Source organism: Dipteris shenzhenensis, chromosome 16 (genome assembly GCF_047967505.1).
Source record: "Dipteris shenzhenensis isolate YYH24624 ecotype China chromosome 16, Dip_SZ_1.0, whole genome shotgun sequence".
Taxonomy (NCBI): Eukaryota; Viridiplantae; Streptophyta; class Polypodiopsida; order Gleicheniales; family Dipteridaceae; genus Dipteris; species Dipteris shenzhenensis.
Genome location: NC_141611.1, coordinates 36,675,902 through 36,703,447, shown reverse-complemented (window position 1 = coordinate 36,703,447; position 27,546 = coordinate 36,675,902). Strand labels below are relative to the sequence as shown.

General features: G+C 45.3%; 1 protein-coding gene across 1 annotated transcript in view; it reads right to left on the bottom strand.

The window, feature by feature from the left end:
• The window catches only part of LOC147892904 (uncharacterized), a 344,347-nt gene that overhangs the window by 6,568 nt on the left and 310,233 nt on the right, over positions 1-27,546 (bottom strand). The window lies entirely within an intron of this gene.

Here is a 27,546-nt window from a genome sequence, read left to right as displayed (position 1 = left end):
ACTACAGTTACTTCTCCGACTACCTCTTTGAGTGCTCGTTGTGCCCATAATCCACATTGATTGGCTTCTCAAAGTGTTCGTGACACCTCCGGCATCTATCTTGACATCGGTGACCCTCACTCATCCATTTTGAGAGTCACCATGTGAGTGCTCCATATAGCTACCCCATGGACTTCACCGACACATATTTTGGGGCATCCATGCCTAGTGCTTCATTGACATCATCATCGAATTGTAGGGATGTGCACACATGTGCATTAGCTACTTGGAAGACATCCCTTACTCCTAAGAGATCTATTTTTATTATTCCTACAGCTTGATGTATTTTGGGGTCCTCTGCCCTAGGTAGTCCCTAGAATGATATGTATTGAGTGTTTGGTTTTCATTGAGTCTAAAGGTCCTCTGCCTTGGATGGTCCTTCTAAGAAGATGTATTGGTTTTTCTTTTTTTTCTTTTCTTGTGGCTTCCTAACATGTCCTGTTATTATGAAGCCAAGGGGGGATGTATTGTGGGAGCAATATGTATTGGCTTTAATAGGTCTATTTGTTTATCAGGCCTAGCTTGAGAGTTCCAAGATGTTGGTGCATTGGTCTCCTAGACCTCTGAGTTGGTCATGCATCCATGCATGATGAGCCTCTGAGCCATGCTAGATGAGCTTTCTATGTTATGCTCACTAGCCTCTGAGCTAAGCTCACTTGCCTCTGAGATTGTGTGGGAACCATGTCTAGTTCTAGACCATCAGTTGCACAGTTTGATGACAGTCATTGTCACGTTCTATTCTTGGTTCCATTCCACTAGTCTCTCACCTTGTCTTCATGGGGGGTGTTGGAATATGAAGCCAAAGTGAGTCAAAAATGAGTGTACTAGGTGTCTAGGGGGTGTTTTATATTCTAGTGAGTCCTAGACATGCCACGTGTCATATTGGGAGATATCCCATAGACATTGTGACTTTCTAGAGTCTAGTGGCACACTATATAGTATTGTACTTGTCTTGAGTCAAGATACATCAGTCAACATCAAGCTTTATATCATGTGAGTATTTTGGTTGATCATTGCCTAGCACTTGTTCTTTCATTTGCTTTCCATTTTTCCTTTCCATTATGCTTTCCATATTTCCATTCCATTCCTAGTTAGCTTGGCATTCTCCTACCTCCATGTCTCTTCAGACACCATCTCCTAAATACTACCCTCTGATGATAATGTAGACCATAGGCGGAAGGGGAATTCACATCCTAAATCTCAATCTGAAAGACCATTTGTCCTTGGATCCTATAAGTTGGCGGAACCATGTCAAATCAAAAAGGTATGATGGCCCATATGACAGCCACTAGGACGAGGTGAAGTCCCACTACATCCTCTGCATCCTAGCCACGATGTTAATTTTTCTTGCTAGATCCTCTGCACTATGGGGCAGCTCTATAGGGAGTATGGAATTACTCGAGATCTCTATCCACGCGATGGTGGTGGCATCTCCCATCCATTCTCATATGGGCCGATGGGTAACCCCTCGTGGGCCACCATCTAGAAGAAGTATGTAATCTTTCATGGGAAAAGGCTAGTCCACAATCACGACCGAAATCTAGTAATGACCTCCTAGGGCACCTGCTACTCAATCCAATTCCTCTCTCCCAAGATGGCGATACAACCTCAGATTCAAATCCATGCCTTGACTAGGTTATTGGGGGAGCAAACCACAATCGAAGATCTCCTAGAAGGCCCTAGGTTACCATGGAGGCACTCCTAGAAGCACTTGAAAGATGGTGTCAAGCCATCCTTGCTTGGTCAATTTTGTAGTGGGAGGGCCTTCAAGGCTTCAAAGAGCTCCTCATTATGAATGAGGCATCCACCTGCTTACTAATGCACAAGGAGACCACCAAGGACTTGTGCGCTCGAACTACCTCACGTCCTACGAGAACCCTCGGAGACTCAATCTGAAGTTGTGTCTTCTTGGTCATCCTATCCTCCTATTGAACCTAGAGTACTCTACAAGAGTGAGAAAAAAATTCCGCCCTACCAATCTCTATGGGGTGCAAGTCTAACCGTGCGCTCTTGTATCTAGTTGCAAGCCACTGAGAGGCCGCATCCTACTCCCTATGTCTCTCTATGGATGCTCCATCCCATCTCAATGCCAACTCTAAAGTCCTTGTGACTATAGCTCAAAATTTCTCCTCTCGATCGTCTTTGTTACCCAACTAGCCAAGCTGTCCTATGGGGTAACGTCCACCTATTGCCAAATCTCCACCTTGTCCTATTGGACCTCTCCTCTTACAACAATGCATCAAGGATCTGCGCCCCCTTCTAAGAGAGTCCATGATGGGCTGATCTAGATGGAGCATAATCCAAAATTAATCTAACATCATAATCCCTCCGCCGGAAATGCCCATGGCTCCACGTCCATGCATCACCCAATCCCACATGTAAAATATGTTGAGTCTCCCAAGCATTCCATCACCCTGCCAATGTCCAAAAGAGTACCGGAGATTGCCTAGTGATCTAGAGAAATCTGTCTCCCGCCCACGGATTCTTGTCACATGTTGCACTATCACAAAGGCATCACTAAGAAAGAGGCTCCTACTTGTCCTCCTCAAACTCTAAATTGTTGAAGTCTCCTCCAATAATCCATGAGTCCACGTCTAGAAGGCTCTCGGTAAGCCATATCCAAAACAAAGGTTGCCACAACCAACAAGCGGGTGCATACACATTCAACATCCCAAGCTTGGAATCTCCCATCTGATCCACACCCCACGTCCCACAAGGAGCTTGCCCTAATCGGACATGTTTGGGGCTATAGATTAGGTTACTGAAATACATAGTTCCCCACTCTTACCCACTGCTAGAGGCTAGATCTCTAAAACTCTCCCAAGGAGGAGATGGCACCACCATCTGATGTCCAAAGCTAAGAGCATGTGCTCCTTAGTCCATCCTAGAAAATCTTGCTTGCAACTCCTTGAGAATGATCTGAGCTATTGGTGTGCTCGATCATGTAGTAGTAGTAGTAATAGTAGTAGTAGTCGTCGTAGTAGTGGTGGTAGTGGTGGTAGTGGTGGTGGTAGTAGTGGTGGTAGTAGTAGTGGTGGTAGTAGTAGTGGTGGTGGTGGTGGTGGTAGTTGGTAGTGGTGGTAGTGGTGGCCGTAGTAGTGGTGGTGGTGGCCGTAGTAGTGGTGGTGGTGGTAGTAGTAGTAGTGGTGGTAGTGGTCGTAGTGGTAGAAGTCGTGGTCGTGGTGATAGTAGTAGTCGTGGTCATGGTGGTAGTAGTAGTCGTGGCGGTAGTAGTAGTAGGGTCCAAACCCCAAATCACTACTATTAGAAACAAATCACTACTACTACTACTACTAGACCCAAGCCTTATTTGTCATGCAAAAAAACAGGCTAAAAAGTGAGTGTGACTATGGGTGATCCACATAAGAAGGTCAAAAAGAAAGGGAGGTCCACTACTCTCCTATGGCTGTGAAGTTGAAGGCTACAAAAGGACAAGAGGTATTGTTGACTGCTCCAATAGAACTCCCTTCCAGCTATAGAATTAGAACTAGCATCTTCAAATCAATGGGATAGTTAGCCGGAACACCGAGGTAGTTCTAGAACCTCGAACACCAAAACTCATGCAGGAGCGGCTACCTTGGGCAAGGCTTTGGACCCCGAGGACTAGGAGAAAACTGAGGGATTTTTCCAATGCCGGCACCATACAAGTCATGTCCTAAGCAATTGAGGGAATGAGCTAGTGTAGGAACAAGAATGGAGAAGAGTTGTGTACACAAGAGAACAAGAAGTGAACACAAGTGAACTCCAACTGAAATGTTCAACCAAATGAAGTACAAGTACTTGGTATATATAGTCCAAGTACTAGAGCACACTAAAACTCCAAAATAGACTAAGTCCTAGCCTATCCTACACCACCATATCATTGTATATATCCCTACGAATTTTCCCTCAATGATATGGCTGAAATGCTCTAGAATGATCTCAGAAGCTCCTGAAGTACCTAAAGTACCACCGCTGCACAAATTCATCCACATGTGGATATAGCAACCTATGGGCGTACAAAAGAAAACAATGTCATTTTACAACCCCCCTTCACATTGTTTGAATGTCTCATATCCCCAAACCATGTCGATGTCATGTGAAGAGAGGTGCTGACATGCTTTTAGTGAAGATACCTACTACATTGTCCTCAATGGAACAATATGTGAGATCAATGAAGCCATCTGTGATACAATCCCACACATAATGATGGTGATTTTCTATGTGTTTCATGCGTGCATGAAATATAGAATTGTTTCCAATATCAATGCAACTCTGGCTATCACAGAAGATCAGAGTTGCATCACCATCCTAAGCATAATGCAAATCATGCAGAAGCTTTCTTAACCACATACATTTCATAGTGGCTGAATTTGCAACTTTGTATTCTGCTTCACTGGAGGAGAGAGACACGCGGTCTTGCTTCTTATTGAGCCATGAGATGCATGTTGAGCCCAATGAGAAGCAATAGCCGGAACTGGACCTCGGAACTGGACCTGCAATCATCAATGTCCCCTGACCAATCTGAGTCGGTGAAGCCACTCAGAGAAATGTCGCCATTTGAAGCATAATGCAGCCCATAAGTAAGTGTACCCTGAAGGAACATGGTGGAAAGAGGGAGAGAGGAAGTGATACCCAAAAGGAGACATAATGGAATGGAAATGAAATGACTAGAGCAATGAACAAAAATAAGAGTACTCACATGTAGACCAAAGAGCTTGTAGCTTGATACTTGATTGATTTTACACTAGACAAGTACAACTCTTATATAAGAGCACACACACACATATGAACACCTATGCATATGGGATAACTCCAAATATGACACGTGGCATCATAGATCACAATAGATTGGAACTCACACTAGAACACACTAGAAAGCACCAAACTGACCCAACTTGGCTTCATATTCTAACATACCCCCCATTAAGGCAAGGTGAGAGACTACTGGAATGAAACCAAGAGCAAAACATGACAATGACGGTCATCAAAACTGTGCATGCCGGCCTAGAACTAGACCTGATTCCCACACAATCTCAGAGGCAAGTAAGCATGGCTTAGAGGCTAGTGAGCATAACATAGAAATCTCATCTAGCATGGCTCAGAGGCTCATCATGCATGGATGCATGACCAACTCAGAGGTCTAGGAGACCAATGCACCAACATCCTGGAACTCTCAAGCCAGGCCTGATAAACAAATAGACCTATCAAAGCCAATGCATATGGCTTCCACAATACATCCCCCCTTGGCTTCATAACAAGACATGTTAGGAAGCCACACACCAAAAAAGAAATACATAATTTTAGGAGGACAATCCAAGGTAGAGGACGTTTAACTCAAACATATATTAAAAAATATAAAAGATTTCATTCATTTTATGCAATAGCAAGGGCAGAGAACCCATGAGCCCGAAGTAGCTACCACACAAGAGTGTACACATCGTGATGCAAAGAGGTATATGTCAGTAAAGAACCAGGCGAGGATGCCCTCGAATGATGAGTCAATGAAGGCCATAGGAGCAGCTACCAAGGGAGATCACGTCATGACTCTCAATGTGCCGATCAAACAGTCACTGAATGCACACAAGAGGCAATGAGTAGTAGAGATGGCGCACCAATCGAAGCAGTCACCAAAATGTACCAAGATCAGAGGAATGATATTTGATTATTCAGGACAGTCAAATACCATAATATTACAATGTCGGAGATGACGAGGTGTGAAAAGAGTATTCCCCACTGTCGGAAGCCTCAAGTCCATGCACCAGAGTGTTGGTACAGTCGAAGCTCGAGAAGCTCAAATCACTGGTGGAGGTCACAGGAGTCCAAATCTGAGCAAAAAATGCCAAAAAGTAGCCTAAAACTGCTCGGAATCACCTTCATACAAGTTGTACGGACTCCTGGCACTGTCGCGCATCTACCTACAGAGGTCCATACAGACGTATGGATGTACAGACATTTGTATGTTTGGGTAGTGCCAAAATGTTAAAAAACGTCAAAATCGAACCTCAAAAGGTCAAAAAACAGCCGTTGGACTGCTCCAAAACAAGTTTTTGGTGACCAACTGACGAGGAATGTCTGCCAATGCTGAGGTAGAACCATGAACTGATGCAGGAGTGAGCTGAACTTACAAATGAGGACTAGGAGCAATCACTAGGACACCAGAGTACTTGATGGCGAGAAACCATGGCGAGGCTAAGAAATGATGTATCTTATGATACCATGCACGAGGCACTTGCTTCAACCCATACAAGGATTTCCTGAGCTTGCATACCTTGTGTTCTTGTCCCTGAACAACAAAACCCTAGGGCTGATGCACATAGACCTCCTCCTTGAGATCCCCATTGAGAAAGGCGGTCTTGACACCTATCTGGTACACAAACTAACCATAAAATGCAGCAAGAAAGATGACAAAGCGAATGGTAGTCATCTTGGCCACCAGAGCAAAAGTCTTCTCATAATCTATTCCCTCTTCTTGTGCATACCCCTTGGCAACTAAACAGGCTTTGTACTTCTCAACTGTACCATTTGCATGATACTTTATCTTGAAGATCCATTTGGTGACAACCACATTCTTGCCAATGGGTGCATCAACTAAGTCCCATGTAGCAATCTTTTGAATGGATTTAATCTCGACTTCCATGGATTTCTTCCATGCCGGATTTCCCTGAGCATCCTTAAAGCACTATGGATGAGTTTCAGCTTCCATCACTTGGGTCATGAATGTAAAATTCACCTGCTTCTTAGCATTCTGACTGCCGGCCCTAGTTGTCCCCAATACAGCCTGATCTTTAGCATGTGTAAGTGTCAACCTAGCCCATCTAGGAACTGAATTTTCAGCTGACCCACTGGGAATAGTATCTGGAAGTGCATCTGGCATTGCATCCTTTGCACGGCGCTGATAATGCTTCCAAATATTGGGCTGTCCCTCCTGCAAATTTAAAACATTCAAGAGAAAAGAATTACTTGGGCTGCATTAAAAGCAAGCGGCACTCTCTTTCCTGAAGAGGACGTGGCTGCTCTTTTATCTTCTCCACAAACATTAGTTTCTTCTCAGGGTCAAGGGTCGGATCTTGAGGTTGAAATGCAAACTTGATCTTTTGGTCTCTCACATGTAAATACTTTGTAAATATGCTATCATATATAAGGTTCCTTATTCTCAATGTACAGGGTCTATGTGATCCCACAAATGGAAGCTCGTTGGGGATATCTACATCAATTGCAGCCTGACATAGTTGCATTGCAAGAGCATAATCAGCGTATTGTATGCTAGTCATCATGGGCATTTTGCTGGTTATGATATTTCTATGTGGGAGAACATTCTTTTTTTGGTGTGGTTTTCCTAGTGAAACATGAGTTTCAGCCAGTGGTTGCTCTGAATGATAGTCAAGGCAGATGGTTGATCATCCAATGCCTTCTACAGGGTCTTTGAATCTGCATCGGTCTATGCACCACAATCTTCTCGTAGGAGAGGTTTAATTTGGGCAAATATGCAAAGTTATCCGAGGAAGCAACATGCTTTTGTTTGTGGAGATTTTAATAATGCTCCTCAACCAGGTGACAATACTCGGGGCATACTCACATGTTAGCCTCTGAGCTTCAGCATTGGTCCAATTTATTGACTCAGCTCCCTCTTATTGATCTGTGGAAAGAATCACAGCCTATGCTGCCTGGTTGCACTTTTCAACACAATGCTCAGTCTGCATATCGGTGATCCTCAGCACTATGATATTCTCAATGCCAATTTATGGGTGGATTACACTTTCACACATTCTGATCGTGCCCCTTTGTGGTTGAGGATTGGCTTTCATGAGATGCCTGATGACAAGCTTATCAACAGAAGATTGCTCATTGTCAATAATAGTTATTTGAAACATGAAGCATACAAGGCTCTGGTTATAGATCCGGTTCAGCCATTGTCTCAACAGGCTACCATTGGCATTGATTTTTATTGGGAAGATTTTGTTGCAAGAATGCAAGCAGTTATTCGTAATTATGGAAAAAACTACATGTGGGACAATGTTACTTGGGCAAAATTTCAGTGTCAGCCTTTGACAAAGCTGAGTCACTTCAAAAATCTTCATTCTCAAGAAAATCATATTTATTTCAGGCAAAATATTATCTGCAATGTAATGATAATAGGAAAATAGCCAAATGGTAGACACATGCACAACACAGAGCTTTTTTGGATAAAGGTTGCTCGTCCAAAGCATTTTTTAAAGGGCTGCAGCATTCTCAAAATATTTGCAGGGTTTTGTTATCTTCTTCTAGGGCACAGCTTGCTGCAGCTTGTGTTGGACATTTTTCTTCTCAGTTTGGGAAAGCAAATCTAACTTTGTAGGAGGTCATTTCAGCAAGGGAAAATTTTTTACAGCATCTCACTCCAATTGTCTCACCGGCACAAGCTCTGGACTTGGAAGCTCCTTTCACTGAAAGAGAGTTAAGTGATGTTGTTAAATCATGTGGTAGATGAAAATCTCTTGGCTGGGATGGTCTAACGGTAGAATTTTTCTTGGCTTTTTGGGATCTACTGAAAATGCCTTTGCTCCAAATGATCAATAGTGCTTGGCAAAATCAGTATATGCCGGATTCTTGGAAGAAAGGTTTGGTCAAACTTCTTCCCAAGAAGCCCATTTGTGAATCTTTGGCTAATTGGCGGTCTATTACTAATAATATTGCTAATGCTTATGTTGGGATTGAATATGCCAAGTACATAGAACAAGATGTTCTTATTTTTTGTAGGTGGATATTGCAAAGGCATTTGATAGATCCTTGCCTTTTCCTATGTCAGGTAGGCGATTGAGCACTTGACGAGCTGCTCCTCTCCCCGTGAGCTGCTGCCCCCCCCCCCCTCTCCCTCTCAGCCAGCCCCATCTCCCTCTCTCTCCCTCCCGCTCACCCTCGCTGCCTGCCCTCTCCCTCCCCTTGCTACTCCTCCTCTCCCTCTCCTTCGCCAGCCCCCTCCCCCTCTCCCTCCTCCCTCCCTTCCTCCTCCCCGCTCTCCCTCTCCCCCCTTGCCAGCCCACCCATCCCCTCCCTCTCCCTCCTTGTCCTCCCTCTCCCCACCTGCTGCCCTCCCTCCCTCGCCCCCTCCCCCTCCCCCACCCGTTGCACCCCTGCCCCCATTCTCCCCCACCCTCCCTCTCCCGTTGTCCCCCCGCCCCCTCCTCCTCCCCCGCCCCTTCCCCCTCCCCACCCTCCCTCTTCCCCCCCCGCTGCCCCCCCGCCCCCTTCTCCTCCCCCACCCCCTCCCCTTTTCCCCCCGCCCCCTCCCTCCCCCCTCCCCCCTTCCCCCACCCTTCCTCTAACCCCCCCGCCCCCTCCCTTCCTCTCCCCCGCCCACCTTCTCCCTCCCCGCCTTTAGCCCCCGCCCCCTCCCTCCCTCCTAGCCCCCCCCTCTTTTCCTCTCTGTTGCCTACCCTCTCCTTCCCCGTCAGCCCTCTCCCTTCCATCCTATCTCAGTTCCCCTCCACTTCTCCTCTCCGTCCCTTCCCCTCTCTCCTACCCTGTCCTTTTCTCCTCCTTCCTACGCCTGTTTCAGGGCATCCTGGGCAGTAGTTTCACGGACGGAGCTTTAACAGTGTTGGAATCGGCCTTTCACTTCGATTGGCGAATGGATCCCTATTCATCAAATCTCTGTCCACTTCCATCGACCGCAAGAACCGTCATTTTTTCATAAAACGAGTTGCAACAGCTCAAGAAAGATGTGGAATTAGAGGGCTCCACATCACTTTTCACCCACATCTTTGGGTCACATCCTTCTAGATCACAAGCTAGAGACTGGATGCTGGTGGCGTTACCAGGAGATCTCGCCTCACACCTCATGGATATTCGACTTCTGGGATGTGGTTTTTTCTAAGTGATTTTCGACTCCCACGAGTCCACAACCCTTGTTCTCAAAGCTAATCCCCTGGCTTTGGGTTCGAGGAGGATTTTTCTTTTGCCCTACACCTTGGGCTTCGATCTGGTCGAGGAGGACAGTCAGGTCACATCACTGTTCATTAGGTTTCCTGGTCTTCCTCAGGTTTACCATCAACTTCTTGCTACTATCAGAGCCACTTTCGGAGTGGTCCTAAGATTCCCCCCCTTCCTGGCATGCCTTCTTCCTCGACAGAGGTAGTCAGAGCGGATGGGGTGCCTCGAGTTAGGATCATTCTCTCTGACCCTAACATCTCAGATGACCCCATCATGATTCAGCATCCATATGGCTCTCTCTTTCCACAGACAATCGAGATTGCAGGTAGACAGGATCAGTGTAGGATTTGCAGGACCCTTGGGCACTTTGCTAGAGATTGCCCAAGGAAGAGAAAAATACCCAAGAGGTCTTTTGGTGTGGCTCCTTCACATACTTCCCTGTCTGCACCTCCCTTGCGGCCTGTACCATGCACTCCAGGACTACCAGGAGTAGCAAGGCCCCTTGCTTCGCGCACCCCAGGACCACCAGGGGCAGCAGGACACCCAAAGCATGTAGCACTCCTAGTACCACATTGGAGAGTGGTCAAAGTGGCTCCTTTACCTCAGGAGGAGACCCTTGATCCGGTTTAGACAGATGCCATCCAGACTCCAGAGGTGGATGCTGCTGTAGCTCCAAATACTAACATCAGGAGGGGCCTCCAGATACACCAGCCCCAGTCATTTTCATTTCAGATCATGAGGGGGCTACCGATACTTTTCCCCCTCAGACTGTTCATGCCACAACTGAGGGAGTGTTTGCACAGATGAGGACTACAGATCCTTCTTCAGCCCAGCCACAGGTCTCCTCAGCTCCCAACTCCAGATCTGCTAATAGAGGCCTGGCAGGTCCTTCTCCTCCTTCCTCCATGAGTGCAGGTCTTCTTCACACTCCTCGGCCAGACTTGCTTCTGAGGAACTCTTTTTCAACACTGACTGATTCGGTGACTTTCATGGATGAGGAGGAGTTTGTGCCCTCCACCTTAGGGGTCCCGATCATTGGGATTCCTTTTGATAGGGCCTCCCCCTCAGTAGGTGTAGGGATCCTTTCACCTGTTGAGTTTCCTGCCCTCAGCAGGAGTGTTTTGGCCCAGGGGAAGCTGGTCTCCTCTACTAGGTCAGGTAAGCCTTTCCATCCAGCATCCTCCTGTCGATGAGGATAGTCAGCTGGAACATACAGGGCCTAGGCGGAGTTCGACACCGTCGTCATAGGTAGCTGATCCGGAATCAGCTTCATCCAAGTGTCACTGGAGATGCTATTAATATCCTTTTAATCCAGGAACACAAATTGGATGCCAGTGATTGCTCTAAGTCTACCAAACTGCTTTCTGGTCATACTTTTTGGTCACCTGCCTTGGGCACCAGGGGGGGCACTTCTATTTCAGTTTCGCAGTCGGTTCTCCCCTTGGTTGTTGGAAATGGAGTCATTATTCCCTCTAGAGCTTAGTGGATTATTCTCTTGATTGGAGGGTGTAAGGTTGGTTTCCTTAACCTGTATGCCTCCAACATTAGAGGGAAACATGTCTTTATGTGGAAGGATTTGCTCTCGTGGGCACCCATTGCAGATTCATTGGTGATTGGAGGTGACTTTAGCATGGTTGAGTTACTGTCATACAAAAAAGGGGGTAGAGAAGGAGGACTTCACTCTTTGGAGAGAGCAACTTGGGATGCCTTCCTTTTTCGCTACTGTGGCAGAGATACTTGGTTGGACGATGCCTTTCTTATTCAGCCATAGTCCCTCTTGTTCTCTTGGTCGAACAAGAGGTAGCGGATGCCTATTCATGCACGTATTGACAGATTCTATGTAGATGATTCGGCACTTGACAGAGGTGGATCGGTATGCATTGCTGCTGGGGTTTCCACTTCATACTACTTTCCTGTTGTGCTGGCTATCTCAGAGCCCCACTTGAGAGGCTGATCTGCTAGCATCAGGATTCTAGACGCCTTGTACATAGAGGAGGACCTTACAGAGGCAGCCTTGCAGATATGGGTTTCTCATGTCCAGGGTGGGCAGCCATTGCCATCATAGGTAGCTACTACCCTTTCTGGTATTAGCGACTTCTACCTCTCAATTGCTCGTACCAGGAGACGAGATATTCTCAAACGTGAGATTGGTGTTCGCCAGCAGTTGGTAGCTTTGCAGAGGGAAGAGCAGAAATGGCCTTCAGATGCTTGGATACAGGAGCGCCTTGCTACAGCAAGGGCTCATCAGTAGGTATTGCTTGATCAGAGAGCAGAGTATGCCTTTCATGCACGAGAGTCCTTCTGGATTCAGATGGGTGGCAGAGTCAATAAACTCTTTTTCTCTACTCTTCGGCCTAGACATAGTAGAGAGAGTGTGTCCCAACTGATTGACTCACATGGGGTTTTACAGACAGATCCTGATGATGTCTTGCACATAGATTCAGATTTTTATGCCGCCCTTCTTACTGCTGATCCTGAGACACGGGATAGAGAGGATGCTAGACAAGTTATTTGGTAGAGCATCCCTTTGTTGGTGAAACCGGATATGCATGTTTTGCTTGATGCACCTTTCACCAACACAGAGTTCAGGACTGCACTTTCAGCCCTTCACAAGGGCAAGTGCCTAGGTTCGGATGGCCTTACCCCCTCTTTTTTCATTGCATTTTGGGATATGATTGGTGACTACATTAATTCAGACTTGCAGGGCATTTGGGACTCTGGTGAGATGCCTGGGTCGCTTACAGAAGGTCTCATCCACCTTATCCCGAAAGGATGTTGCAGAAATCTAGTGTCCCAATGGAGGCCTATCACACTTCTGGGGACTTGTTACAAGATTCTGGCCAAGGCAATCAGCCTCCGATTGCAGCCCCTTCTCCCAGATCTTATTCATGACACTCAGACGGGATTTGTGCATGGCAGAAGCATTTTTAATAACATTTTCTCTTTCTGGGAAGCCTCAAAGTGGACCATGCAAACCGGCCAGAATCTAGCCATTCTACTTTTGGACTTTGAGAAAGCTTATGATAGAGTAGATTGGAGTTTTTTGGAGGGCACCCTTCTGCGTTTTAGCTTTACTGATGCTTGGATTAGAGGTGTTTTCTCTTTGTACAGATCAGCCCACAACCAGGTACTTACTGGTGGGGTAAGGGGTGAGAGATTTCAGATTTCCAGATTAGGGATGCCCCCTTGCTCCTTTCCTTTTTTTGTTCGTGGCCGAAGCTATGAGTATCTATGTTAGATCTCAAGCTGACATCTTTGGGCTGAGACTTCCCATTAGAAGGGAAGAGGAGTTACTTGACAATGAGTTGGCAAATGACACAACAGTTTACCTAGATGCCACTCCACAGACGCTCACTTCTTTAAAGACGGCATTGGATTTATTTTGCTTGGCAGCGGGGGCACAGATAAATTGGCATAAATCCAATGGCTTTTGGATCAGTGATGAGGACACTCCAGTTTGGGGGCTTGACATAGGATTTACTTGGGTTCAGAGGGGTGTGCCTATCAGGTATTTGGGCTGCTAGGTCAGCTTGGATATTTCTTCCATGCAGCAGTTTGCTCCCGTGTTGGAGAGCATCAGGAGGAAGCTCCTCTTTTGGAGCTCAGCCAAGCTGGATTTTGCCTCTAGAGTTGTGGTGGTCAACCAAGTGCTCTTGGCCATGGCCTGGTTTGTTTGTTCTTACTGGTGCTATTCTAGGGACTGCATCACTCAGCTCAGGAGACCGATCAGAAATTTTCTTTGGAGTGGGCTTGATGGCACAGCAGATACCTTAGCCAAGGTGACTTGGGAGACCCTCATCCTCCCTACACAGGAAGAGGATCTCAATATTATTGATCCAGATTTACAGTGCAGAGCTTTACTATGCAAGATGGTGGTGCGGGGACTTATGCTAGGGCAGGAACCATGGAAGGCCTTTCTTATTAGCAACATACAGAGGTGCACACCTTCTTCAGGAGGAGATTGGATAAGTAGTATTAGGTGGATCTTCACCACAGCACACCTCAAATCACCTTCGTCCCCTCTCATGGTTAACATTCTGACAGCATGGGCCAGTTTCAAGAGCACTCTTTGGAGGATTCCTCCTTCCTCTCGTGAAGAGATTGATAGGCAACCCATCATGTGGAATGATAGTATTTTAGATGATCATGGCAGACCACTTGGTGCCTCACTCTACATGCAGTGGTCCAGGTGGGAGAGGGAACCTGCATCATCTTTGGGGTCTTGGAAAGCTTTCCGTAGGCTTCCAGAGGAGACCAAGTCTTAGTTGACAGGACATCTCAAAGGGAGTGCAGGGAGGATCTTGCAGATTAAAGCATCCCTTCCACAGGAGTGGGTAGACACAGATGATATGCCACTCACTTGCTCCACTTGGGCAGGTACTTTTATGAGAGGCGGTGTTCCGCTTCAGGTTTTGGCCTTTCGAGATGCACAGGAGGATGCTTTAGTTTTTACTATGCAGGATGGTGGCAAATTGCTCAGATCCACAGAGGACATCTTGCTTGAGTCTGCTTTTCAGCCTATCAGGGTTGTAGGTCTTTTGGTGCAGGGATCCAATTCAGTGTGATTCCTTGACCTAGACCCCCGGCTACTCTCCACCGGGTCTTGGAGGCTTTGGCTCTACGGGGAGTTCCCATTAGGTATTTGTAGTGGGACCCTGGAGAGTAGGAGTGGATTCACGTAGGGCATCGAGAGAAGAGCATCCCCTTCTTTCGTTACACGGTCAGTAATGCCAGGAGATTTCAGCTTAGTAGTAGAGGTTGGAGACCCTCCAGAGTTCCTCATTGGGAGACATTTGATATCACTGCAGATCTGCAGAGGGGCTTCTGGAGGAGACTCTGGAAATCCCACAGGAATAGAAAGATCACTCTCTCCTTTTGGCATTCTATCCATGGTGGGATTCCAGTGAACCTTTGGAGATCTAGGTTCGGGAGCCGACCCTACTTGCCCTCGTTGTCTCTCTGCTTCGGAGACTATTCAACATTGTTAATGGGATTGCAGACATGCAAGGATGATTTGGATGGGGGCAGCTAGGATTTTCAGTCACTTTGCCCACTCCCCAATTCTTTATGACATGGGGCTCAGTGGCTTGGCTTTCTCTTACAGGGCCTCAGGTATTCTATGAGAGACTTGACTCCTCTCGGGCCATTTTGGTTCGACGTCATCAGATTGAGTCCTATTCGTTGGATGTGGTACCACACCTTCCTTTTACAGATGTACATGCCTCGGTGGATACTTCTTGGGAGATTTTAGCGAGCATAGCATCCTGGCATATCTGGAGAGCCAGATGTTCAGAGGCTATGGAGGGTACTTAGGTTCATCCCTCGCACACTTTGGCTAGTATCTGGACAGACACCGTACATACTTTGATGGCCATATGGATGAGTATACAGGGAGACTCCCGTGCAGCCTCAGCTAGGAGGGCTTCTTTCTTCACGGAATGGAAGGATTCTCCTTTCTTCTTTGAGACTCCTACAAGGTTGAGGTGGCACTTTCAGCCTCAACCTTGGTTGTTTTCCACCTCACTTTGAGGGGGTTTTATTTATCCTCATGATTTCATGATGTATTTCTGCTCAGAGCTTGCTTTGGCAAGTTTCTTTCTTACTTAATAGAAGTCTCTTTTTTGCACAAAAAAAAAAAAAGGCATTTAACACCATTCAATGGGTTTTTATAGCTCAGACTATGTAGGCTTTGGGATTTGGTCATAAATTGCAGCATGTCATCTTCTGGCTTTATCAAGATAGCAAAGCTGGATGCATTTTTTCTGGAGACACATTAGAGCCCTGGACGCTTCGATGTTCTGCTCGGCAAGGTTGTCCTCTCAGTGCTATTTTATATGCTGTAGCCACGCATTGAACACCACTCCTACTTTTGGTTTTTGGCACCCCACGCAGTGGGATATTCTTTTGGGCTGCATTGAAGGCAAAATCAAAGGGTGCCCTATGGTTTCTCAGATGTTTCTGGATTGGAAGCATATTCTTTCACATTTGCACTGGAATGGAAGAGAATCTCTACAGGGTAACTCTTTCGGAGTTGGGAGCATCCACTGGTCACGAGTTCTTTCTCCTCCCTTGGCCTTGCATGAGCCCCGGCACTCTTATTTTCTTAATGCAAAAGGGATTTCCAATATGGCTGATGTTATTAATGAATGGCACTCTTGTATCCTTCCCTTTGGCTTCTGTAAAATATAGATTGGGAATGCACCATCGTCCTGTCTGGCAAATCATTACTCGAATGCTTCAGCCATTTCAGCTAGTACCGCCTTTAGAACTTCAAGGTAGGCTTCAAGATTGGACCCTTCTTCCTTTATACTCGTCCATTCGTCCATTGAAGCTGTCTCATATAACAGTCTCCTCTTTATATAAAGTTCTGCTATCACCACCCTGGGTGTCGAAGAAGGCAAATCAGATTTGGGCTTTGCATCATCCGGTCAAATGGTGGAGAAAGAGATTGAAGCAGATTTGGCACTCCAAGGTTCCCTTGCGACAACAGGTTTGTCTATGGTGGGTTCTGTTGGGGGTTATTCCATCTGGACAGCTTTTATCATGCAGACATATTGCTCCAGCTATCTGTTGTCGGTGTTTAGCTCCAAGGGAATCCGTATCTCATATCTTTTGGCATTGCCCCAAGACACAGAGTTTCTTGGACATCCCTTGGCATAGATTGAGAATGATATTCTCTCAGGCTTCTTTTGGCAAGCTTTTCTGGTTGTTTGGGATTTCTCCTAGACGGCCATATTTTGACTTGTTCTTTATGTGGGTTCGCTACTGGGTACTTTGGACTCTCTGGAAAGCTGGAAACCTGCTGGAAACCACACAGTCTTTGGTGATCCAGTTTTTCCTACTTTTGTTTTCTTTCGTCATTCTTTGCAGCAATCGCTCTTCGATTGTCTGCAAACTCACTACATAGATCAGGATGTATATTTGTCCTACATGGAAATTTTCTCTTGATGTAATATTTCAGCTTATTAGTTTTTTCTGGGATAGCTATCTTGTAATATAAACCACTCAAAGTTTTCACTTTTTTTTTAAAAAATGTGTGTGTGTGTTGTCTCCACCCTAGGTATCAAACTTGGCTAATCAAATTCGGCGTTTGCATCATCCGGTCAAATGGTGGAGGAAAAGATTGAAATAGATTTGGCACTCCAAGATCCCTCTATGACAACAAGTCTTTCTCTAGTGTGTTCTGCTGGGAGTTATTCCATCTGGACAGCTCTTATCATGCAGACGTATTGCTCCAACTTTTTTTCATAGATGTTCAGCTCCAAGGGAATCTATCTCTCATATTTTTTGGCATTGCCCTGAGACAGGGAGCTTCCTGGGTTTTCTTCAGCAGAGATTGTGAGACTGAGATTTCCTTAGGCTTCCTTTGGCAAGTTTTTTTGGCTATTTGGGATTTATCCTCAACAGCAAGCTGTTTTATACCTGGGTTCGCTACTGGATACTCTAGACTCTCTGGAAACATAGAAACCACAAAGTCTTTGATGATCGAGTTTTCTCTCCTTTTGTTTCTTTCTGTCGTTCTTTGCAGCAATCGCTTTTCAATTGTATGCAAACCACAGTTACGCTGAAACGCCGTTTCAGAGAAGCCCCGTTTCTTGAAATGAGTTTTAGAGTCTGAAATGTTTCAGGACCCTGAAACGGCTGGCTGAAACGTTTCAGCAAGTCTGAAACGTGTTTCAGAACCCTGGAACGGGCCGTTTCAGACAACACAGGCTGCTAGGTCTCCAAAATGACGCAAAATCTGCCGCCAGCCCCGTTTTTGGTCTTTTTGCTTTCGATTTTGGCCTCCTTCCACTCCTTCAGCTTCATACTCTCTCCATCCTCAAGGTTTTCCAGCCGTCCTTGAGCCCCATTCACTCCTTTCCTCTCCTTTCTCTCCTACAAGCTGCTTTAGCCCTCCATCATCATCTACTTCCCTCCAGCCCCCTCCTTCAGCCCCCTCTTTCAGCCCTCTCTTTCAGCCTTCTGTTCCCTCCTCTTTCAGGCCCCACTTTCAAGTTTCAGCCCTCTCTTTCAACCCTTGGCTCTCTTTCAAGCTGTAGGCTGTAGCATTCTAAATGTGTGTGTTCTCATCTCAAAACCCCCTTTTCTAAACCCCCCTTCCTGACGTGGCATTTCCCCGTTTTAGCCCTCCCACAAATCCTGAAACGTTTCCGTTTCCGTTCCCCGTTTCCCCGTTTCTGTTTCCCCTAACTGTGATGCAAACACAATGCATAGATATTGGTCTTACATGGAAATTTTCTCCTGATGTACACTTCAGCTTACCCACTTTTCTAGGTTATCTTTCTTGTAATATAAAGTACTCAAAGCTCTCACCAAAAAAAAAAAAAAAAAGCGTGTATGTTGTGTGTGTGTGTGTAATCTTTTGGCTTACCAGTTTTTCTGGGATAGCTATCTTGTAATATAAAGCCTTCAAAGTTTCACTTTTAAAATAATAAAGTATGTGTGTGTGTGCGTGCGTGTGAGAGAGAGAGAGAGAGAGAGAGAGTGGTGTGTGTGTATGTGTGGGCTCATGCCGTTCGAGTTGGTCACGTCCCTTGGGGAAGCAAGGGGGTGTGTGTGTGTGTGTGTGTGTGTGTGTGTGTGTTGTGCGAATCTTTAGAGTGTGGTGTGCGGTGTATGTGAGAGAGAGCTCCCGTGAGAGAGAGAGATTCCATGCTAGCCCTCGTGCTCCCATGCTACAACTGCTTGTTTCTCCCTCAATTTGACACCCTCAAGGTTCTTTTTGGCATCCGTTTTCTGTCCCGTACGCTCTGTCAAAAAATCCCAACCAAAAAAAAAATTCGTACTGTCGAAAATCTGTACGATTTCGTCCGTACAGTCCATACAGTTTTGTCTGTAAAGTCGCGAAAGTCTGTACAGTTTGCTTGCCAGAAAAAAAAATTTTTTCGAAAATCCGTACGATTTTGTTCGTACAGTTTGCCTGTCAGATTTTTTTTTTCGTATTGTCCAAAATCCATATGATTTCGTCCGTACAGCCAGGAAAACACCGTACAATTTTGTACCTGCTGTTTTTTCCTCCTTGTAAAGCGTTGCTGCTTCCAAGTTTTTTCCTTAACTCAAATGGCGGATTATTCCTATGAGAAAACCTTTCACAAAGACAAGTCGGTTTCCAACAAGAAACAAAAATAGGTGATGGATTCAGATGATTCCCTTCATGGCTGTGCTGAGGCTCAGCTTTTTTTATGAGGTTATGCATGAAGGGTTTGAAGACACCCGTAAAGGTTGGAAAGATCCACTTCCCACCACTAGCATTATGGTGGAAGTGGATGATATATTTGATCCAGTTAAGGAGTATGCAAAGCATGCCATTATAATTTTCTTCCCAGGACGGATGCCTGCTGCTGCAGATGTTGGGAATTGGTTGACTCGAACCCTAGGTGGTTCTTATGTCAAAAAAGTTCATTATGCAGCGAGGGGCTTTTTTGAGATCATCATGGCTGATGAGGAGCACCGTCAGGTTTTGCTAGAGCACTCTCCTCTTTTCTATGGCCAGCAGATGGTCCATGTTCTACCTTGGTCTCCCACCCGGGATTACCAGGCATTGATTCGGCATCGTTGCCCTGTTTGGGTAGAAGTTGTGGATTTTCCTCAATGCTTGTCTTCTCTTCTACCTAAAATTGCAGCTTCGCTCTTTAAGGTGGCATGTCCACCACGACCCAATGGAAATTCGAATCGCATTTGCATTTTGTGGGATACAGATCATCCCACTCCAACTTCATATTCGGTCACTGTGAATAATGTTTCCATGGGGAGTGCCTTTTACAAGCTCAAGTGGGGGCTGTTTGCAGGTGCTTGCTTTGAATGCAAGCAATTTGGGCACATGGCTTCACAATGCCCTTCCCGAGCTCCACGGATGCCAGTGCAAGCCGAAATGGTTCAGCCTTTGAATAAGAATGCAAATGCCTCTTCTATGGTCAAAAACAAAGGGGTCAAACAGTTTTTCTCTGTTCAAGACAAAGGCAAAGCCCCGGCTGTCTCACATGGTAATGCTTCTTTTCCTGTGCCTTTGTCCTCTCCACCTCAGGGGAAGGGGGAAAAGAATTTGACTGATGGATGGCAAACTCCTTGCAAAGTGATCTCCCCCAGGCGACCTTTGCCTTCTCGGACTTGGAGTGGTGCATCCTCTCATGGGAAAACACCTGCTGAAAACTCTGGTGTTGGCTTGACCTGGGCTGCTGTGACTACAAATCGGACCTTGTTTCCTGAAGAAGAAGTTGCTGCACTTTTTTCCTCTCCTCAGGCTGATGCTTCATCCCAGGGCAGAGGCCCGGACATTGAGGTGGAAATGCAGACGTAGACAGCCCGTTAGTTGCTGTACACACCTGTCCCATAACTGTAAATATTCTTGATCATCTGAAGTGTGTTACTCTCAATGTACAGGGAATGTGCGATGGTCGCAAATGGAAACTGGTCTGGATGTATATCAGGCAATTGCAGCCTGATATAATTGCTTTACAACAGCATAATCAGCATATGTATGCTGGTCAAATAGGCCATTTTGCTGGTTATGATATCTTCTATGCTGGAGATCACTCCTTTTCTGGTGTGGCTTTTTGGTAAAGCACGACCTTCAACCTGTTGTGGCTCTCAATGATCGCCATGGTAGATGGATTATTATTCAATGCCTTGTTCAAGGGGAAATTTTTGAGTTTGCATCGGTTTATGCCCCCCAGTCTTCTCGTGATAGAGCTTTGATCTGGGCTGCCATGCATACTTATCCATGGCAACAACATGCCTTCATTTGTGGTGACTTTAATAATGCCCCTCAATCGGGTGACAACACCTCAAGTCACACTCATATGTTGGCTTCTGAAACACAGGCATGGTCTGATTTTTTGCTTCAGTTGCGCCTGATTGATCTCTGGAAGGAATTACAGCCCATGCTTCCGGATTATACCTTTCAGCATAATGCTCAATCTTCTTATCGGGCACGCTTGGACAGATGGTATCAGATTGATTCACAGCATTGTGATGCCTTTACTTGTCAGATTTGGGTTGATCATGCTTTCACACATTTGGATCATGCTCCTCTTTGGTTGAGGCTTTCCTTACATGAATTTCCCACTGACAGATTGCCTTGCCGAAGGCTTTTGCTGATTAATAATAGTTATCTGGAGCATGCTGACTTTAAAGCCTTGGTCTCTGATGCTATTCAGCCTCTCTCTCATCAGATACGCATTGGTTTGGATTATGCCTGGCAGTGTTACTCGGATGCAAGCAGTTATTCGAGATTATGGCAAATCCTATATGCAAGCCACAAGGGAGACTGTAGCACATGCCAAATTTACATGTCAAAGTTTGACTGAGCTTGCTCATCTTTGCCCTTTGTCTTCAGAGGAAAGCATGCTCTTATGTCAGGCTCAATTCTCTCTTCAATCTAATGATCGCAAAAAGCTTGCTAAATGGGAAACTCGATCCAGACAACAGGCATTTTTGGATAAAGGCTGCTCTTCCAAGCAATTTTTTAAGAGTTTACACTACAAAAGACAGGCTGCCAATATTTGTCAGATCCAGATGCCTGATGGTTCTTGGTCAACATCTCGTTCAGAGCTTGTTGATTTATGTGTGCAGCACTTCTCCACTCATTTTGGGCATCTGGATACTTTTTCTCCTCGGGTCGTGTCTGCACGTCAGCTTCTTTTGCAGAGGGAATTGTCTGATGCACTGAGATCCTATGGCAGATGGAAATCTCCAGGATGGGATGGTCTCATTGTTGAATTTTTTCTTGCATTCTGGGATCTTCTTAAATTCACCTTGCTGCAAATGGTAAATACAGCATGGCAAAATCAGCAGATGCCTTTGTCATGGAAAAGGGTCTTCTCAAGCTGATTCCAAAAAAGTAGCTATGTGATTCACTCGGTGATTGGAGGCCAATCACACTCATGCCAGTCATTTACAAGATCATTGCCAAAATGGTGGTTGATCGGATTAAAGGTTATTTGCATGATGGGTTGCATCCCACCCAATATGGCTTTGTTCCACGTTGCCATATCACAGATAACATTGCCAATGCTTATATTGGGATTGAATATGCCAAATACACGTAGCAGGATGTTCTCCTCTTGCAAGTAGATATTGCAAAAGCCTTTGACACAATTCAATGGGATTTCATCTCGCAAACTATGCGAGCTTTGGGGTTTGGACAAAAAATGCAGCAAGTTATTTACTGGCTTTACAGAGATAGCAATGCGGCTTGCATTATCTCTGGGGATATCTCTGATGAGTGGACTCTTCGTTGTTCGGTCCGCCAGGGATGCCCTCTCAGTGCTTTACTATATGCCATTGCTACTCATCCTATGCTGCAATATATTGATCATCTTGTGGCTACAGGATCACTTCATGGCTTGGAATTGGATGCTAATCGCAGCATGGTTGCTCAAGCTTATGCTGATGATTCTTTCTTTACCCCGAAGAATACGCCCCATGATCTTGGTGCCTTGATGCAAGCCCTCTCTATTTATGGTTTGGCAGCTGGTCTTCATGTTAATTTTCAGAAGTCTAAGCTGCTCCCTTTGCATTCCAAAGACTAGTATAGTCTATTATGGCCCGGGGATATCATTCCACCCACTCAGTTTGTTCGTCATCTTGGTTACCCTTTGGGGTGGGAACTCACTCGCCGACACCAAACTAATTGGGTTTTGGCTAAGCTTTGGAAAAAGCTTGAGTATTGGAAACTGGCAACGTGGCCTTTGCACGTTCATCTTCGAATAGTGCAGTCCATCCTTGTGGCATATATTCAATTTTACTTGCCGTTGATCATGTTCACTAAGGCAGATCTTACATTTTTCATGTCTGTCTTTATGGGCTGCTTTCGATGCATCACATTTGTTCTCCCAAGATCCATGGTGGATTGAACATCACGGATATTCATGTGCATATTCTTGCCCATAGGGGGAAAATGTTGCTGCAATTTCTGCAAGGTGATCAGCCTTGGGCTCTTATGATTAGGACTCTAGTCACTCATATCAGTATTTCTGCGTTTGGTCATTGGCAACTCGATCACTGGGATTTCTTTTTTGGCTACACTGATGGCACTTTGCCTGAATGCCCTTTTGTCTCCCGCTTGCTTCTTGACTGGAAGCATGCTCTTTCTCATCTGGAATGGAATGGACGGCAATCTTCGCTTGGGAATTCTTTGAGATCTGAAAGCATTCATTGGTTGAAAGTCTTTCAGGCTCCCTTGGCTTTACAAGAACCTCGACATTCCTACTTTGTCTCGTTTAAAGGCATCACCTCAGTTGCTGATGTTATAGATGATGCTGGTACTGTGCTCCCCTTTTCTCTAGCAGCCACTACATATAGATTGGGCTCTCATTATCGTCCTTTGTGGCAACAAGTTACTTCTATGCTTTCGCCCTTTGTTCCGATTCCTCCTTTGGAACTCCAGGACCGACTAGAAGATTGGACTTTGACTTCTCTAGGGTCCTCTTCTCGTCCTTTGAGGCTATCTCAGATTACTGTATTCCGCTTGCAACTGTAATTACAAATTGAAAGTCCAACCTCCAATTTTACAGCTAACCAAGTATATATCACACTGTAACTAAAACCACTTTCCCCTATACTAGGGAAACTCCTACAACTCAAATTAACTCTAACCCGGAAGCAACAAACTTAGAAGGCATAGAAAGCTCCCTGGTCATTCACGCAACATAGAGAGATCATGTTGTTCTTGCTGTGGCTCAGCTACCCCCTCGTCGGAGATCCAATTTGAATTTATAATCCGTCCTGCATAACTGATTTTGGCCAAAGGCCTTAAGGTCCAATGACCTTAATCAACGGGTCCTTTGTTGATCGAATTTCTCCATGCAGCCCCAATGTCAACGATCTATTGCAAACTAAAAAAAACATGATTGTTTACCACGTCCGTAGGTCTTTCACCCAGCATTGATTATCACGTTGAAGGACCTCCATGTAACGCAAGTATCAAGAGCCAAACTTCCCTGGCCCTAAGCTAGCTGTAAACCAGCAGGTGTCCAAAATTTTCTTCATGTCTGATTTCTGAGATACCAAGGTATGAACCTGCGGTTTGGTTGTATTGTCATCCATCTCCTATTTCGTCACCAGCTTACGTGAACCGTACCATCGTCCATCTCCTATTTCGTCATCAACACTGCGATGACATCCGTGAACCCACAGTTGTGCCATCACTTGCGGCAACTAATTCCATGACCACCCAATAGCCCTCGTCGTGCACCATTCATCCGTGCTACCCAGACTTACGAACCGCCAAATTACCATCTACGTAGAGTTTGGGCTGCGTACTGTCCGTCATCACATGCCAATATATTCTGCGCTCTGATACCAAATGATACTTGGCCTATCTGATTTCTTTCAGCTTTTTGTTGAATCACGGGCACAGGCACTTAGTTTATCCTCCCAGCCAACCTCGTTAGTTGCAAGCTTTTCTGCTAAAATCCAAAGGATTCGTTTTTTGAAAGCTTTCTACTTGCTTAATTCCAACGAGCCCCAAACTCCCTAGATGGATCTAGTATGCCACATGTCCTCAATTTAGGGTCCTTCCTTAATGCATCATTTACCCCTCTCTTGGGATATCTTTGAATTCATCTGCCCCTAGGCACATTTAATGCATTAAGGTCCCTGAGCCTTAGATCCACCTAGTCTAGTGCCATGTCACCCTCACCAAGGACCTTGACCTTTATTCCTTTTTTATCTTTTACATGAAGCCCAAACAAATATAATACAAACATTGATCCTTTAAAGGAAAATGCCGACTGACCCTTCTGAGGTCATGTTACCTCGACTTGAGCGTAATAGGTTGGGTGGTATTTTTGGTTGGAAGTGTGTTTGAGATAAGCTAGTTAAGAGGAGAGATGGCTCATGAATTTCCTCGATTTCATAGATTGCCCAATGAAGACCCAGAGAGATTTTTAGAGTGCTTGGAGTTCACATCTCTTATTAAAGACAGGAATGCTCCAGAAGTGCTTCTTCAGATTCTATCCTTTTGTCTGTTGGGAGAAGCGAGAACTTGGCTGCAGACTTTCTCTGCAAGGATGCGTGATGATCAGGGTGCTCACAGCAACCCGACTTATCCAGAGGTGAGGAAAGCTTTCCTGGACAGGTTTATGTGTGTTAGAGATCCTGATGGCATTTGGAGAGAGCTATGTTTATTGCAGCAACAGCTGACTCAGTTAGTGGATGAGTATGTTGGTAAGTTCACTGTGTTGTGGAATAAATGGCAGGTGGCCTTATTACCTAAAGTTCCTCCTAGAGTCATAAAAAAGGATAGGTTTGTTGCTGGTCTGAAGCCGGAGATTAGGATAAAGATTAAATGTAAAGAGCTGGTCACTTATGAGGATGCTCTTAGGGTAGCAAAAGAGAAGGAGAGGAAGCAGATAAGATTGTCACAAATGATGCAGGAGATGCCAATGGTTCAGCATGCGCTTGAAATTATCTCTCATGTGAAGCCAGAAATACAGAAGCCTGAAGTCAAGAAGGAGGAGAATATAAAAGAAGAAATTCATGAAATGTCGGAGCTTATGAAGAGTTTGAGTTTGAACTTGATGAATGGTAGGGGAAGAGGTAGATCGTCTGGTGGTTATGGCCGAGGCAGCATGCCTTCTTCAAACATTTCAGGCCCGTGGTAGGCAGGATGAGGTCAAGGGTCATTTGCACCTTGTGTCCAGTGCTTTAATTGTGGAGAGTGGGGACATTACAGCACACACTGTGATAAGCCTCCTCGTGCTAGAGGTGATGTTTATCCATTGCAAACAGGGTTGAATAATAGGGTGAATGATCATAGTGTAGAAGTAAAGCCACTGCAGAAGAGAAAGGGAAAGGTAAGGCTGTTACATTTGGCTTGTTGGAGTTGAAGGAAGTTAAAGATGTCATGCCATTAGGGAAGAGAGATAGAGAAGAGGAGGTTGGTCCGACTGCAAAGAAGGGGAAGCAGTCTGAGGAGATGATGACCTACCAAAGGAAGAAGAGCAAGAAGCCCAGAAGGAAGTACAGAACTGCACATTATCCCATGGGGAAGGAGCAGGGAGATTATGATTTGGTGGAAGATCTTTCAGCAAGGAAACCGGACATTACATTTGCTCAAATGATTGGTCTATGCCCAAGGCTTAAAAAAGAATGGAGGCGGGCTGTAAATCCAGCAAAGAAGAACTCTCATAAAGGTACAATTAAGCTGATGTCTGTCTCAGAGTTGCCGGATCTTTTACTTGTTGTAGAAGCCTGGCATCAAGGAAAGGGTTTTGGAGAGGCCTATATAGATGGAGGTGCACATATTTGTGTGATTACCCAGGCTTGTGTGGAAAGATTAGGATTGAAGATATCCCGCTCCTCTAGTTATCGCATCAGAATGGCAAACCACTCCAAGGTGAAGACTTTAGGGATAGTACCTAGTCTGGAGGTTGAGGCATTCAATGTTTCATGTCGAGTGGATTGTCATGTGATGCCTACGGGGTTGGGAGCCTATCCTTTGATTCTTGGAAGGCCGTGGTTGAGGAAGCTAGGTGCAATTCAGAATTGGCAGAAAGGAATCTTTTCTGTACGAATGGGAAGAAATGGAATTTCGATATGGTAAGCAGGGCTGAAGTTTCAGATTCAGCAAGTGAAGAGGAAGAGAGAAGTGAAACCAGCAGTGAGGATGAGAGTTCGGTGACTTCAAAGAGTGATGAAGGAACAATAGCATTGGTGGATCTGGTAGGTGAGGATTCACAGGTGGATTTTGTGGGAGTAGCAGGGTTCGGTGAGGAAGAGGTGGATAGGTTTGAGGTTATCAAGGATCTAATGCAGCCCAAATGTTCTCAAGAATCAACCCAAGTGTTGATTGAGCAATCATTGAATCCTGATCTCAATGTTGAGGAGAAAGAAGAATATTTGAAGATGTTGCAGAAATACCCCAATTTGTTTATCACTTCTTATGAGGAGATCAGCGGATTTAAAGGGAAGCCTCTGAGGATTGAGCTGACGGAAGGTGCCAAACCTGTTTTTCAGAAAATAAGGAGATTAAGACAGATGTGCTGAAGGAAAAGGTAGATAAGCTTCTCAAGGCATGAATAATTTATCATGTAGTTCAATCTAATTGGATAAGTCCTGTGGTCATAGTGCCAAAAGGTGTAGACAAATGGAGAGTCTATGTTGATTACAAACCTTTGAAGGCAGTGACAAAGAGAAACCACTATCCTCTGCCTTTTCTGGATGATATTCTTGATAAAGTGGTGGGTCATGAAATGTACAGCTTGTGTGACAGATATTCAGGGTACTTCCAGATAGCCATAGCCCAGGAAGATCAAATCAAGACTACCTTCATTACCCCCTAGGGCTGTTTTTGTTACAGGAAAATGCTTTTTGGAGTTACCAACGGCCCCTCGCACTATCAGAAGAATTCAGATCTGATTTTATCACCCTTCCTGGATTAATTTTGTAAAGTGTTTATTGATGACATCTGTGTGTACAGTGGAAGAAGGGAGCACTGTGGAAAGCTGGATCAGGTATTCTATGAGATTGATAATAATGGTGGTCAATTAAATCCTAAGAAGACTCAGTTAGCTCGGACCAGCATTAAAATATTGGGGCATATTGTGTCTGAGAATGAGATTGAGCTGGATCCAAGTAAAGTAAAAGCTTTAGTTATGCTGTCCTCTCCTG